The sequence below is a fragment of the Haemaphysalis longicornis genome, unplaced genomic scaffold (genome assembly GCF_048455015.1).
Source record: "Haemaphysalis longicornis isolate Haplotype H1 unplaced genomic scaffold, Haemaphysalis longicornis Haplotype H1 scaffold_9, whole genome shotgun sequence".
Taxonomy (NCBI): domain Eukaryota; kingdom Metazoa; phylum Arthropoda; class Arachnida; order Ixodida; family Ixodidae; genus Haemaphysalis; species Haemaphysalis longicornis.
Window position 1 is genome coordinate 95,873,077 of NW_027526460.1, and position 16,802 is coordinate 95,889,878.

Below are 16,802 nucleotides of genomic sequence, written 5' to 3' on the forward strand. Positions count from 1 at the left end.
CCATCCGCTGAGGCTTTCACGTCCCAGGCACATCTTCAGATTCTCTTTGACGTTGACTATTGTGCCTGCGTAGAACCCATGGGTTTTCATATGCTGGAGACATGATGGTCGGCCAAGTGTTATACCCTTCCTGTTACCGTCTGTACAGCTTCTTCTCTGACCCTATCGGCTGGGTGTCCTGAATTAAGTCCCTTTGCATGAGGGGAATGAGTAAAATCTGGCCAACATAGCCACATATACAGAGACGTGAAGGTTATGCCAATGCAGCAGCTATGGCATGAAGCGCCTAGCTAGTGTACCTTTTGGAGGACCCAGTTCCTAATTTGTCATAGCATCATGTGTGTGCCAATGTGAGGAGCTGAATGCATGATGGAAACTACCCAGCCACAATCTGGGCCACGGGATACGAGACTGCCAATGTTCTCACTCTTTCACATCACTGCCAATGTTCTCACTCTTTCACATCCTTTGTATCGCAGATGTATTTCTGCCACATTTTACTGTAGTGAAATGGCTCACCACTACAGCTACAATAATTTCTTCTGAAAAATCTTTTCAAGCGCTGAATACCATGTATTTATGATGCAAGAAGCTCATGATCACCAGACTTTTCCGCGCACAAAACGTATTTCGGGTAAACAATTTTAAGCCACAATTCAATCCACTCGAAAATATATACAAAAAACGCGACAAACTGCCGATTTTCGGGTCTTTTTTGCTAATCTCCTTAAAGGGGAAACTACTGTGCTGGGTTGTACGCGGTACATGTGTGGGAACACCAATGATTACCTTTTCTAGCTATCCGTGGTTTGCACTTGTAATGCGCACATGCGACCAGTAAAATATCAGTGGCCGCGTCTAGCCTACGTCATGAGCACTGTTCCGCGCTGCTGTCATTTTGAAAACACACCGCGATTTCAGGCCACCCATTTAAGCATTCTGAACTTGCCGTGGTGCAAACTGTTGATAGCAGATGCCGCCGCGCGGACATGCCGCAGCAGGCTCACATAATCACGCTCGGACGGTGTCTTCTTATGTGGGTTGTTCAAACGGGGCCACTCGGCTGCGCGATGTCGTAGCGTCGTAGATCTAACGCAGGTACCATCGGCATAGAGCAGGCGGTCACAGGTCAGCATTACTCGAGAGCGGATTTCGCTACCGTGTGGAAAGGCTGGCTTGGTCCCCGCATACGGCAACGTTCTCGCACATTCTGATAGTGCTTCTAACTCTATCAACTCTGCTTCATCTACGTTGTCGACCCAAGAAATTCAGGCATTCAGGGCTTTCGGCACTTTCGGATACGCCATACCGCCAGCAGCGGCAGCATCGACGGCTATATGACGTCACTATGACGTATCTATGACGTCACGCGGGGCAGGAGCCGTTGCGAGGGGGCTAAATCTCGTGCCCCGCGCGGGGTTCCAGACGCTGCCTAAAAGTTCCTCTGGCTCATTGAGAACGAAACCGAAACTGCTAGTTTTTTTGGGCATTGTTCTTTATTGATGCCTAATGCGATGGATATAACGAGCTGCACGCTACAAAGAAGCAGCATCTCCGGTGAATACGAAATTACGATGTTGAGGCTGAAAAAAATGGCGGGCTGATGTTTATTCCCAAGCTTGTAAATCTATAAATTCGTGCATTACGAAGCTCGTTTTTTGTTTGTAGGTTCATGTGGTCGTAAAATTTAGGAAAATATTCAATTTCTCTGCTCGACATAAAATTTTTAATTGCCAGTTGTCCTAATTAATTGCCTCATTAATAAATGTGTAATTACTTGCACTTCCATCTCCATTTTTTGTTTGGGGGTTTATGGGACCCTAAAATTTAAGAAAACACACAGAAAACATTGGTTTGCTTGAAATAAAAAAAATCAGGGCTGAAAGTTAAAACATCGCGATCGTCGTGAAGGTCGCGCACAGCTACAAGTCTTACGCGTTAATGTGAGCTTCATATTTCTAACAAAAGAAGAGTTATATTGAAGAAGTTTCAAATTCCGCTCTACAACGTCAGCTGTGGCGCAATAATGGGGATACCATGGCCTCCGCGATAAAACGCGCGCGGGGAGATCGCGGAGGCCATGGGGGATACATAAAACGAAATTATTAGTGTGTGAACTGCACGTCAGCATCCAAGAATTACGACCAAATAAAACTACCGGCACCACTACAACCGCGCAGTTATGTTTTTGGGTGGTGGCTCAGGTCGGCATCCACCAGTCGCACAAACAAGTCCCGGTGACGTCGTAATGATCCGGCGGGAGCGTGACCGGTGAGTTGCCGCTGCTTCATCGGTTTTCCAGAATACCTTGCTCAGTTGTTTGAAGTTCGCGCCAAAACTTGCCTTTGTATTGAAAGAAAGCGGTCTTTTTTATTCCCCTTTCGAGAACTTTGTCTCAAACCTGTTCTTTTTTTTCTTTTTTGGATTGTATATGAAGTGTCGAAAGGACTGGGCGCTGCTTTCAGCCGGGGAAAGCGCTGAAGTATGTTGTAGGCGCGGCTTTGTGATCATTACGTTCGTAGAGTTGCGTGCAGGCTTGAAATCGTTGCCCGGCACCAGGAAACAACACGGCAACACTCGGCGAAAACGTTTAGCCTTGGCAGATGGCCGTATACGCCGGACAACCCAACAGACCGCGTCCGTATAGGGCCAGTCTTCACTTCAGCGGGAATGTCGCGGGCATCGGCGAGCAAACGGTGCAGACCTCTCTTCACCATTACTGTAGTCCTTTTGTCTGGAAAAGCGCGGGTCATGTTTGGGTGTTTCATAACTAAGGGACACCACCTTCTCGGAGGTGATCGAGAACGACTTAATTCTGTGCCCAGTATTAGTATGATTTCGTTGTGTTTATATGTAGAATTGTTGGTGATGTGTCGCGTGTTCTCGTTCTGAATGAGTACGGACGTGCATACCTCGGCAAAACGGGACGCCACGCACGCACTCACTCACTCGCACTCAAGCTCACCAGGCGCCCTGGCCACTCGCACTCACTCGCTCTCACGCCAACCTCTCGCCGTCACCCCTCGCACTAGCTCACGCTCACCACTCGCCCTCACCACTCGTACTCACTGTCACTCACCCCTCAGCCTCATCACTCGCGTTCGCGCTCCCCACTCGTCGCCACCACTCGCACGCGAGTGTGCGCAGCAGTTTCTTCTTGAGTCATGATACCGATAAGTATCAGCGCATTACGGCGTCAGGATGTCCATAAAAATCGCATTTCTAAATCCACTCGCCCCCAGAGACGTAATTCCACGGCGCCCAATAGCGGGAATACGGTGACGACATATTCCCGAAGTTGAACGCAATCGCGCCATCAACAACCATCAAAGCGAGCGGCTTTGCGACGAATAGCCAACAGCGAGTACAAGCGCAAGAGTTGCGCTCACCGCGCCCCGCAAATCGCGCAAGTAGCGCGAGTGCACACGCCCCTTCTGAGTAGTGAGCGCGGCTCAGCACTCGCGAGTGGCAAGTGGGGTTCACGGTCAATGGCGCTCGCACTCACCATTGGTGAGCGGGGCTCGCTAAGAGCGGCGCTCGCACTCACTCGCACTCGCACTCACAAGTCCGAAACGATGGCGAGGCTTACTCACCACTCACTCGTGAGTGGAGACTGGAGGGGGGCGGGGGTGCACTCGTGAGTGAGCCTGCAGATATATGCGGACGCGTGACAGTCGTTCCTTTACTTCTATGCAGAACCAGACTCGATGGAACGCGTGAAACATGCGGGAAACAACGGCTTAACACGTGCGTGCGTGCGTGAATACATACATAGTGTATGACATATTTCTGCAACTGTTTATGCATCTCTGTGCAGCGGACACATTTCTTGGGCACTGTAATGACGCTTAAATGTACACCACCGATTGACATGTAAGCATCAGGCCCTTCATAGAGATTGGCGAGCAAGCAAGCGGTGATTGCGTTCTTCGTAGTCCTGTCTTACGTAGCTCTAACGGGCCTTCTAGCGTGTGCATGCATGCCAACGTTCATATCGCACCTGAGCACAAGTGTCCCTGTACCTCCGTGACTCAAGCTATCATAAGAATACCCGGTACCTCGAATCAACATTGCCCTAGATTGCCTCTGACATACAAAGTACTCTTTTGCAATCGACACAAAAACTGGGTTTTGTGGAACCAAAGTGGACGAGAGAGACCGCGGAAGACTGCGTTTATAATGTATACATATATAGTGAACTGTGCGAGTTGTAAAGGTTATGCAGTTAGGGTGGTGTACGGCGCTGGCAACGTTCCAACTCCCAAGATGTCAGAGGCATTGCGTTAGAAGGCCTAAAGTGGCATACCTTCCTCGTCTAATTGGACGACGTTTTCGTGTGCGCCCGGAGCTTTGACGAACACATCGCAAGACTCGGTACCTGAGGCAATCCGAAAGTCGGGGCTAACGCTGGAGCCTTAAAAGTGCCGCTTTGCGTACGAGGAGTTCAGTTTTTTGGTCACGTAGGCATGCCGAAGGCGCTCTGCCATTTACGAAGAAGACGTCGGCTATGGAAAACTTTCCGAGGCAGCAAGGATAGAAAATCCGTGCGAAGATTTCTTGGACTGTGCGCTTACTAGCAGCGCTTTGTCCAAAACGTCGCACTTGTTGCAAGCAACTCACGCGCTGGACGTATACACCACCCTTTTTTTCTGGAAGGAAGCAGAACAAGAAGCATTCAGCGAGCTTCAACACCGCGCCTACAGCGTTATCGTGCACTCCCCCATTTTGAGATACGCACGCAAAACAAATGGACTAAAGAGACCAACGAATGGACTAACAAAAATGGAAGGATTAATAGAACGCTTCAACAAGGCCATCGTGCATATTGCCGCGACTTTATTATTGTGGGAGCAATCCCCGACCGGCTAACGGGGCTGTTCCTAGTAATGGGTATGTGCTGACTGATGGACGGAGGAGAAAGAAGACCAAGCTCGCTTGCTCTAGCTTGCTTGTGGATCGCCAGTGTTTGCCGGCACAAGTTCGCCCTGTTAATAAACGCTTTTACTCTCCTTACTGGAGCTCATCGCTACATAAGTGGTGGAGGTGCTGGGTACATGATACCCCATCCGTCAAGGACGCACAGCTCGGGGTCGCCAATTCAAGTCGAAGTTTCGCCCGTCCACGGGCGAACGAGCCGTCGTCTACTCGGACTTCCAGCGGAGTGCGGCCTTTTACCTGATCGCACAACCAGGATGACAGGACGGGACGCTGGCGCTGTGAGCACGACTCCAAAGGGCAGCCCTTTTCAGTACCTGGTTCAGCAGCAGCGGCAACCAAAAGTCTTTTACGGAGAGCCTTATGAAGACGCGGAAGATTGGCTTGACCACTTCGAGCGCGTGGCAACGTTTAACGGCTGGGACAACAGATTCAAGCTGCGAAATGTGTACTTTTCACTGGAAGAGAACGCCCGAACCTGGTATGAAAATAATGAATCCACGATGTCGTCTTGGGAGGAGTTTTGCCAACGGTTACTAGCGACCTACCCAAACAGTGACCGCAAGGAGAAGGCTGAGGCTGCCCTTCAAACCCGAAACCAGCGTCCGAACGAGAGCGTCGCCATGTACGCCGAACACATGGCTCATCTTTTTAAGCGCGCTGACCCCTCAATGACCGACGACACGAAGGTTCGACATCTCATGCGCGGCGTCAAGCAAGACATCTTTGCCGGGCTGATGCGGAGTCCCCCGACAACGGCTTCCGAGTTCGTCCGCGAGGCTACCACGATTGAAAGGGCGCTCCACCAAAGGGCGCGGCACTACAGTCGCAACGAACCAGCCCTGCCCAACGTATCCGGGATGGACAGCCTCGGTCTCCGGGAGCTCGTGAGACAGATTGTTCGCGAAGAGCTTCAAAGGCTGCAGCAGGGACAGGTTCCACCGGCTCCGCTGTCCATAGCAGAACTAGTTAGGGAGGAGGTAAGGCAGGCTGTTCGGGTACCAGAACAAGTGGATGTGTTCCGGCAGGATGAACCCCGCTCCTCATATTCAGCAGTCTTGCGTCAGCCCGTCTATGGCGCTCCTCCTGTCGTTGCCTCGGTCGCACGGCAACGTACCCTGGAGCTGACGCCGCGTACACCCTACTCGACGGAAACGGGTCGCCGGAAGAGTGACCTGTGGCGCACCCCTGACAACACGCCTCTCTGCTTCCACTGCGGGGAAGCAGGGCATATCTACCGGACCTGCCCCTATCGCCGAGCTGGTCTGCGTGGATTTCCGCCGAATGCACCACGGCCGCAAAACGGACAGAGACCCCCCGAAATCGTGGACTACATCGCCGGAACGTTTATTCGCCGGAACGGCCTCAGTCTAGGTCCCCGTCCCCGATGCGACGCAGGTCCTCCAGCCCTCGATTTTCCTCGGACCCTGGCAGTCGGCCCTCTGGTAGCCCAGATGGCCGGGGAAACTGAAGCCAGCGACTTCCGGAGGTGAGGCCGCTGATGTCACAAACTGCCAAGATCCTCCACTGCAACAACCGCTACGACGAGACGACGAGCAGCCAGTACCTGAAACTTGTGTAACCCGACCGATTGCCTGCGAAGTGCTGGTAGATATCGACGGCTGTACGACGACTGCATTGGCCGATACCGGTGCTGATCGTTCAGTCATCATGAAACTCTGGCTTCTACGCTAAAGAAAGTCATCACACCCTGGACTGGCCTGCAAGTTCGCACTGCTGCAAACAATCTGATCACCCCAGTGGGTAGGTGTACTGCGCGCATAAAAATTCACGGTTTCACCTACGTTAACGACTTTATTGTGCTTCCTGATTGCTCGAGGGACTTAATTCTGGGCATGGACTTTCTGCAGACAAATGGGGCAGTTATCGACCTGCAAAAATCGAAAATTAGCTTTTCGACCAAGGGAGCTATAGCAAGCAACATCGAAGACAAGCGCGACGGAGCACTACGCATTGTTGACGACGACGTTACACTGCCTGCCCGTTCTAGCCTCTTTGTAATGGTCAAAAATGACAAATTCTCAGATTGTGAAGGCATCGCTGAAGGCAACATTCAGTTATTGTTGGATAGGGGTGTTTGTTTAGCTAGAGGATTTGTCAACTTGCACAACGGATGCACTCAAGTTTTGGTCACCAATTTTTCCAACGAACGTCGACATCTTGCGAAAGGCACTACAATCGCATTCATTGAGGAAGTCGCTGACGTTACGCACGTGGGCGTGCTCAGGACGCTGTCACTTGATTCGCTCACAGGTGACACCGACATACCAGTTGAAATAAACAACGACCTCTTGACCGCTCAGAGAGAAGCCCTAAAACGGCTAGTGCACGACTTCGCCGACTGTTTCGCCACGTCTTCCAAAGTGCGCCGTACTCCCTTCGCGAAGCATCGCATCGTGACTGATGAATCGACTAGACCTATGCGTCAACAACCCTACCGCGTGTCGCCTAAAGAAAGGGAGGCCATCAAAACGTAGGTCAAAGAGATGCTCGCCGACGACGTTATCCAACCATCCAAGAGTCCGTGGGCCTCCCCAGTTGTACTCGTAAAGAAAAAGGACAACACGCTTCGCTTTTGCGTAGACTATCGTAAGCTGAACAGTATCACTAAACGCGATGTTTATCCACTTCCCCGAATAGATGATACGTTGGACCGTTTGCGTAACGCTAAATTCTTCTCGTCTCTGGACTTAAAATCTGGTTATTGGCAAATAGAAGTTGATGAAAGGGACCGTGAGAAAACAGCATTCGTTACACCCATGGCCTATACGAATTTAAAGTCCTCCCATTTGGCCTCTGTTCTGCCCCTGCAACGTTCCAGCGTATGATGGATACCGTACTCGCTGGATTCAAATGGCAGACTTGCCTTGTTTACTTGGACGATGTAGTCGTGTTTTCTAGTTCTTTCGACGAGCATCTAACACGACTGCGAAGCGTTTTGGAAGCAATCTGCCGAGCTTACTATTAAGCCTCAAAAATGCCACCTTGGGTTCCAGGAGCTGAAATTTCTTGGACACATGGTTAGTGCTGAAGGCGTCCGCCCAGATCCGGAAAAAACAACGGCCGTGAGCTCTTTTCCAGTACCAACCGACAAAAAAGCTGTCCGACGCTTCCTAGGTCTCTGTGCCTATTACAGACGCTTTGTCGAAGGATTCTCTGGAATCGCGGAGCCACTCACGCGCCTCACAAGAGAAGACGTACCCTTCGTTTGGGCGGAAGCGCAGAAAGTGGCATTTGATGAACTGCGTAGCCGCCTGCAAACGGCCCCAATCTTGGCACACTTCGATGAAGATAGCGAAACCGAAATCAGAACTGACGCCAATAACGTCGACATCGGAGCTATCTTGGTTCAGTGGCAACAGGGTGCCGAGAAAGTTATAGCCTACGCCAGTCGCACACTGTCTAAAGCTGAACGCAACTATTCGGCGACAGAAAAGGAATGTCTTGCCGTGATATGGGCTATAACTAAATTTCGGCCATATTTGTATGGAAGGCCCTTGAGCCGTAAGCGATCACCATTCATTGTGTTGGCTTGCCAACCTCAAGGACCCCTCCGGTAGACTTGCGCGATGGAGCCTACGGCTGCAGGAGTACGACGTAACGGTCGTGTATAAATCTGGAAAAAAGCACAGTGATGCCGATTGTTTGTCGCGGGCGCCAATTCTGAATGAAGCACATGAAACGGAAGAGTATTTCCCGTTCCTCGGGGTCGTCCATACTGCGGACATGGCCCTTTACCAGCAACGGGACGCAGACCTACGGCCACTGATTGAGCACCTTCGCGGCGAAAACACTACGCCACCACGCTTCTCTCTTCGAGGTTTGGCTTCGTGTTCCCTGCGAAACAATGTGCTGTACAAACGAAGCTACGGCAGCAAGGAGAAATTTCTTCTGGTAGTGCCGTCTGCTCTGAGAAGCGAAATTTTACGAGCCTGTCATGACGAGCCTTCCGCCGGGCACCTCGGCGTTAGTCGCACCTTCGCTCGGATTCATGAACGGTATTACTGGCCCAACCTTCTCCGATCAGTACGACACTACGTGAGGACTTGCCGGGATTGCCAGCGCCGCAAGAAGCGATCCCGTCAGGCCACCGGGATTCCTTCATCCAGTGGATCCTCCCGACGCGCCGTTCCGGCAGGTTGGGATGGATCTCCTTGGGCCTTTCCCAACATCGGCGTCGGGGAACAAGTGGATCGTAGTAGCCACTGATTACTTGACGCGTTATGCTGAGACCAAGGCCCTTCCCAACGGCACCGCTTCTGAAGTCGCCAAATTCTTCGTTGAACACATTGTTCTACGCCACGGCGCGCCGACGATTGTAATAACAGACAGGGGCACCGCTTTTACTGCCACCTTCCTACAGGACGTCTTCAAGCTAACCAATAGCACTCACCGGAAATCTACTGCCTACCACCCTCAAACCAACGGCCTTACCGAACGCCTTAATAGAACCCTAACTGACATGCTATCCATGTACGTGGACCTGCAACACAAAAACTGGGACGAAATTCTTCCCTACGCAACGTTTGCCTACAACACTGCTATGCAAGAAACAACGCGATGTGCACCGTTTGAACTTGTTTACGGACGCTCTGTAACGACAACCTTACATGCAATGTTGCCTGTCGATTCAACCGACGTGACCAGCACTGATGCCGAGGCTTTTACCCAATGGGCGGAGGAAGCACGCCAGCTAGCCCGCGTTCGCATTCGACATCAACAAGAAATCGACGCCGAGAAATACAAGGGACGCCGTAACGTCGACTATCGACCAGGCGACCTTGTGTGGGTGTGGACGCCGATTCGCCGCAGAGGACTTTCGGAGAAGCTGCTCCGGCGATACTTTGAGCCTTACCGCGTTCTTCGCCGTCTGTCCGACGTTACCTACGAGGTCGTACCCGAGGACACAACAGCCCGTTCTTCACGACGGAGGTCCGATCCAGAAGCTGTCCATGTGGTACGCATCAAGCCGTACTACACCCGGTCTTGCGAACCCGAAGCATGATGCTATGCGAGCTTACGTACCCTGACTCTCGCCCATCACTGAACACATCTACGTGCCTATTTTGGGTTTTGCTACCCTGGCATCGGGCCGATGCCAACTTGGAGGGGGGAGCAATGCCGCGACTTTATTATTGTGGGAGCAATCCCCGACCGGCTAACGGGGCTGTTCCTAGTAATGGGTATGTGCTGACTGATGGACGGAGGAGAAAGAAGACCAAGCTCGCTTGCTCTAGCTTGCTTGTGGATCGCCAGTGTTTGCCGGCACAAGTTCGCCCTGTTAAACGCTTTTACTCTCCTTACTGGAGCTCATCGCTACAATATGCTGCCTATGTATATATATCGACGTTGAGCATATCGCGTTAAATCGTATACTTCTTGTTCGCATACAATACTGCCGTCCCGCAGGAAACCACGCATGTGGCTCCATTCAAGCTTGTTTACGGGAGACAGCTGACTACGGTGCTGGGCACTGGACGCCATGTGATGCGCATAGAGGATGCCCGTAACGTGCATATATGATTTCCGCCAGCTTGCTCTCGTCCGAAGAACCACAAAGAACCAGCAGCTGATGGACGCCGCACGGCAGACGAACAAGCTCCGAGGCGCCCAATATCATCCTGGACATGTGGTATGGGTTTGGACCCCAACCCGACGACGCGGCCTCACTGGGGAGCTTCTACAACTGTATTTCCGACCATACAGAATTGAAGTACGTGTTGATTAACTTGTCTACGAGGCTGTCCCCTACGCTACCAACAGGATATATGATAACACGTACGCGGCTCGACGTCGACCATGTGGTTCATTTAAGCCGTACTACGATGGGAAATATATACTTTCCCTTATTTTTAAAGCAAAGCTTTACTACACTCGTCCAGCGGTTTCGCCGCGGATGCGCAAGTTCACCTTTTGACCGGAGACACACCCCCGGCGACACACCCCTCGAAGCGCATCGCGTGATTCGCCGGTCCCGCTTTCGGCCCCGCGCACAAGGCCCCGTTTTCAGTCGTTCTGCTCAGCATGAGCGGCGGCCGCCGCCTCAGTTGCGGTCGATCAGCTGATCGGCAGCCGACCACCTCGCAGCCTCCCATGCATACGCCGCTGGGTCGTCTCGGGCACGGCCGGGCTACGTGAATCGTCTCGCGACCTGCGAAGAGGAACGGCGCGTTCGCCGTGAATGAACGCCGCGTTCGCCGGGCCTCCTTCTATGAGCGTTACACGGGACCGAACGGCTTTGAGCCGTGGTAGGCAATACAGCTACATCAAAAATTATCCAAGCGAAACCAAGGCTCAACCAGACTCCAAGCTTTTGCTTTGCATATCCAAGGTTAGCTGAGCTAAGCAGCAGCCATTTTTTGAACCGATTTGCTTTAACATAGGGATGATGCGCTCTCAGAAGGGGTCATGCCGCTAACCATGTTCTGTGAATAGTTGTGTTTACGTTTCGTAGCCAGCACCTTGCCGCGCAAGCTTGTTAACTTACGTTGTAATGAAAGCTGAACACCGGTTTGTTCCTTCAGGCAAAGGTTGCCCCCGGTTGTCCCGTTTGAAAGAGAAATACTTTAACCCGTTCGCCAGTTGCCTAAACTGTTTTAAAGCGAAGCTTTCTACGCCTCACTGATGGCGATGCAGTTACGCCGTTACTCACTGCAGGAAAGCCAACTTTACACAATGGAAGGGTGCATGATTATGGTGAGGAAACGCGAAACTTTCTGCGATACGAATACAAATTCCACAATCCAATCAGCCAAAGTCGAAACCAACGAAAACGCTGAGCTAACTGAATCAGCACATTCAGATTACCCAATCACAAACTAATACGTAGATAGAAAAACAGAAACATCACATTCGCTTACGTCAGCGTTGTCGCAGATTTGAACTTTGTCTGATTGAATTGTGGACCGCATTTGTATCGGAGAAAACCTCGCGTTTCAACCATCTTTCTTTCAGAAAGGAACGTTAGATTTCTTGTGTGATCTAAAATGTTGCCCAGATCTGATTAGACGTTTCTAAAAAGGACTGCGCTTCAATATGTGCATGCAGACCAAACGCCGCAGCATTAGATTCGCCGACATTCAACTCTGCATGCCACCCTGTTTGACTGCCTCTATAGGCAGCAGTACGCACAGGGCGCTGAATGAGCAAAGCACGGCCCTGGTCCCAGTGTTTCCCTTTCGCGGCGCGCGCTGCATCGCCCTTTCTCAGAACCCTCCTCTGTGGCTCGTGCTTCCATTTCCTGCGCGATTCTGTGTGCAAAACAAACATTTGGTGAACCTCACGTGATTCTCTGTACAAAACAAATATTTGGTGTGCCTCAAAGAGTGCGGCGTCATCGGAACCCTGGAGTCATAGTTACTCCCGCCGTTTCCTGCGCTCGTGGGCACGCGTTTTAAGAGGTGCGGCCGGCATCGTCCAGGGCCGTCCACGTCCTTCCGCTCCTCAAGGGGGGAGCACAAGACAGCTCGTGCTACAGACGCCCAGCTCGCAAAGCCGGTTGCCGCCGGTCCTAGGGCGTGCCGACACGTTCCACTTGGGGAGAAGTGTGAAATCCTGCGGACGCAACGATCCGGGCCCGCCAGTCATGCATGAGGAAGACAACGATATAGATGCATGGATGTCGACGATGACTACTACACTACCACAGTGAAAAGCAACAACAGAACTTGTAAATAAACAACTTCAAACCTAATGCAATGCGTGGTGGTGTGTCCTTCAGCGTTTACATAGAAAGAAATACTCCAGCAGTGCATGGTTTAAGCCATGCGCAACTTAATGCAAGCTTCGAGTTTTTTTTTTTTTTTTTTTTTTGACGGACGTATCTGCGCCACACAATGTTGAGAATCTGACATCATGCCGGATTCGCTAACCCCTTTATGCTCTAATTATCCACCCTCACGCAGACTGCCACAGGGAGGCCGATGGAGAACATGCTGCTGTGGTTCATACTGCTCACCGTCATGGCCGCGAGCGCAATATGCGTCATCTGGCTTCTCTGCAACGCTTACTCTTGTTGCGGCTACAGCGCAAACGGCAGCAGCAAGATGCGACAACAGCGGCCGCATCCGCCGGGCCTGAACCCTAAGGTCCCTAAAATTACAAAGGTAGCGCCAACTACTCCCTCCTTCTCCTCTGTCCTCCTCTTTTTTCTCTCCCCTCACCCGCGGCGCCGCGGTCCCTTTAACTCCGCGGCGGGGCCGCCATGTTTGTTGGCTTCCGCAGAGCAGACGCCCTCGCAACGCTTCGGGCCGCTCGCTGCAGTTTTTCGTGCAGTTGGCTCTTGTTTTCGCGCCGCAATCGCTCTTTGGTAGCATTAATCGTATTTCTAGAGCACCGTTTTACCAACAAGCATTAAGTGAGGCTGTTTTGTTGTATATTTTTGTCTAGAAGGGGATATTTGCGGGGTGGATGCCGCGGGCGCATACGGACAGCGCGGTGTTTGTTTACGTGTGCGGCATGCTCAGGATAGTTCGTGAACGCGAAAGGATCGAACGTGGATGTTTCAAATTGCTCTGTTACATAGTATTTCTAGAGCCCCGTATTACCAACACGCCCTAAGTGAGGCTGTTTTGTTGTATATTTTTGTGTAGAAGGGGATATTTGCGGGATGGATGCCGCTGGCGCATACGGTCAGCGCGGTGTTTGTTTACGTGTGCGGCATGCTCAGGATAGTTCGTGAACGCGAAAGAATCGCACGTGGACGTTTCAAATTGCTCTGTTACAGTAATTCCGTTCTTGCATTTGCGTGATTAAGTTGTGTTCGTGCAAGCGCTGCACAGAGGGCTAGCGCATGGTTCGCGGTGACCTTGGTTCGCGGCAGTTCGAGCGCTGCGCTGGCTTTTTTGCGTTCGCGTTTTTTGCATTAGTTGTAGATCATTAGGCAGCGCTCAGTATGCGTCCCGAATTAGCTACTGACATTCATGCCACCTTTATTCCGTGCACTTTACGGTGATTTGACGCTGTTGCAAAATATATGTCCCCTTCACGTCGTTATAGGCTGCTGTCAGGGTCAAAGTTCTCGCGTCTCCTCGTTGGCCTCGCCCATGACGGCTGTACTTTTGGCAGTGCGTCCGTGGCATAGCAATGTTCGTGCGATTGGCGTTCACAATTACTTCGAGTAAGGCCTTGTCGGGCATATCTGGAAAAGGCTCGCACAAAGAACGCGCAGTTAAAGAATGCGCTCAGCTTACAATTAGCTGTAGTGCCCAGTTCTATAATAACTACCATATTTCAAGACCAGAAGCGCGCTAACAAGCGCAATTGTGAATCCTTTGTATACTGTACAGCTAACATTGATTCATGTGTGGGCTTTGATAAATTACAGCTTGCTACAGCCGATCTGGCCGTGACTGCACTGACCTGATTCGAGCAGCCGAAGGTACAACAACTCGGCATCGCGAAGCTACATAAAGTGACGCCGACGCAACACTTGTTTGAAACGAGCAGCTGACTCTTCGGTTTTTATCGGTTGTTATACGCTGGCGGCTTCGATAAGGCCTGCTCCGAGGCAGCTGAGCCTAAAATGGCGAATTTAAATGGACAGTGGCGGCGAAGAGAAGAAAAAACAAACAACGCGGGGACGAGGTACTACGTCACTGGCCGTTGGCCAATGGGGCGCGGCGTTCGCCGGCGAAAAAGAAAATGGCAAAAAACGAAGGAGGAAAGGAGCGCGGGCGAGGGCGAAAGGCGGCGAGATCTAAAGATGGCGCTACCTTAGTAATTTCAGGGACCTTACTGAACCCTCACCAGCAGCACCACCACTGGCGTCCAGTGGAGCGGACGCAGCCACAGCTGTTAAGCTCTCCGCCACCATACGATCAGCAACAGGGACACAATGGGTACCCTATTACCATCCACTACATTGAGCCTCCCATCGACTATACACTCCTCCAACGACGGCAAAACCACCGTGGAAGCACAACGTGGGCACACAGACAAATCAGACTTACGCCAAGGAGACAACACTCAGCACGGAACAGCAACAGAAAAGCTCCAATTAATTTATTGGGGGGAAAAATATCATTTACGTCGAAGCCAAAGGACAACTCTACCAGAGCTATGCTTCTTTTGGGCTTGAATATGGCTCTCTCTACTTGATGGGCTGCAACTTCCGTGTTTCTCGAGGAAGAGCCACTGCATTTACGAATGGCAATAGATGCCATGGTGTGGAGGGCAGACCACCTGGCGCGAGACTTGAGCTGCTTACGTGCACTGCTAATGCAGTGTGTGTCCTGTACTGTGGCGATGACTGGTTGTGTTGATTACTCAACAAAATGCAGCCGTATTTATGTGGCTGCGACAGGAGCACAGCGAAGGCACTGTGCCGGCAGGGATTGGATGGAGATGTGGCTGAGCGTTGGTGTGTAATCCTGGCCACAGCGCCACGAGGAATCCTGGGATACACGTTTCTAGGGCAACAGCTCACAATAAAGCAGTATCCGTGGAATAATTTCCACATGATGCTCACTCTTATCACTCATTGCTGATGAGGGATGCACTAAACGTTACACAAAAAAATTCACAGGACTTAAATGTCGTCTTTCCTTCGTACTTGTTTGTTGCACTGGGAATTCAAGAACACGGAAAACAAACTTGCCCACGCACCAATGCAGAGGATCTACCTCTAGGGCCAGCAGTTGCTCAAGAGCTTCTCGAGTGATTGAAGTGAACCAGTAGACGGCACTAGGTGTTTACAGGAAGCGCTGGTTCTGCACCTATGTGGAAACAGAATGGCACGTAATGTGGAGGACTGAAAAGCGGTAAACGACTGGCCTGAGTAACAGAAGGGCTACCAGGGGATGGAGTGAGAAGTAGGGAAAGAATTCACAAAACCAAGCAGAGGGATAAGAAAAGAAAATTAAGAGGGCAGAGAATGAATTAAGATGATACGCGGCGGTTGGAAGTGTATCCTGCAGTGGGCGAAAAGCGGGCTGATGACAATGATGTGAAAAAAAAAAAAAAAAACAGCACAAATTAGGAGCGTATTCATTCCCTTTTCTACTGAACCCAACACCACTTGCACGTTCACAACAACAAACTATACTGAAATCGAAGTCATCTTGAAAGTAAGCTGAGTGTAGGATTGCTCCAAACATAGAGTTAGAAGACATTGTGTGTGTTAAAAATATTAGAAGAAGAAGAGGTGGCTATTAGTAGCTGCCCTCAACTATCACCATCATTGTATAGTTCACTCCGCCATTAAACAGATCATTCACACCCCGCGGTCCCCGCCTTTGCTTCTTCAACAGTGTGGAACAATTTTTCGTGGGAACCAAGCATACATGATATTCTATGGTGAAACAAGACAAGTAAGTTCTGCCAACAATGCGACATCACACCAACCTAGACATTTTTTTACAGAAATCCACCAATGGCACTTTTATTTCAAAAATATACAATACACTGCAGAACACAATGGGAGAACTGCAGAACACCATTGTTCCCTCAAAATTCTTGTTTAGGCAAATACCGGGCAAAGAAATGAGACACTGGTCAAAACAAAACACAGCTCTCTACAAACAGTTGCAGAAAAATAAAACATCTTTTAGTCTTGGAAAAGATGAAGGTATCAACAGCATACATTAGCGAGAGGGGTGGACAAATAATTACACCTTCACTAATAAATCTAACCCTGTACGTTCTGGTCCAAGAACCTACACTATAGTTATATGCTTAAAAAGTTTTATAGAGGCCACTTACACCTGAATGACACCGGTACTTCGTAACTGAAAGGTTCCAAGTCCAGTGCTTTACACGCACTGCTCTCGAACGCTTCCCCCTTTTCCTTTATATTTCCCTTTTGGATAATTTGTAGTGCTTTCAACTGCATTTTCACGAATGCAATT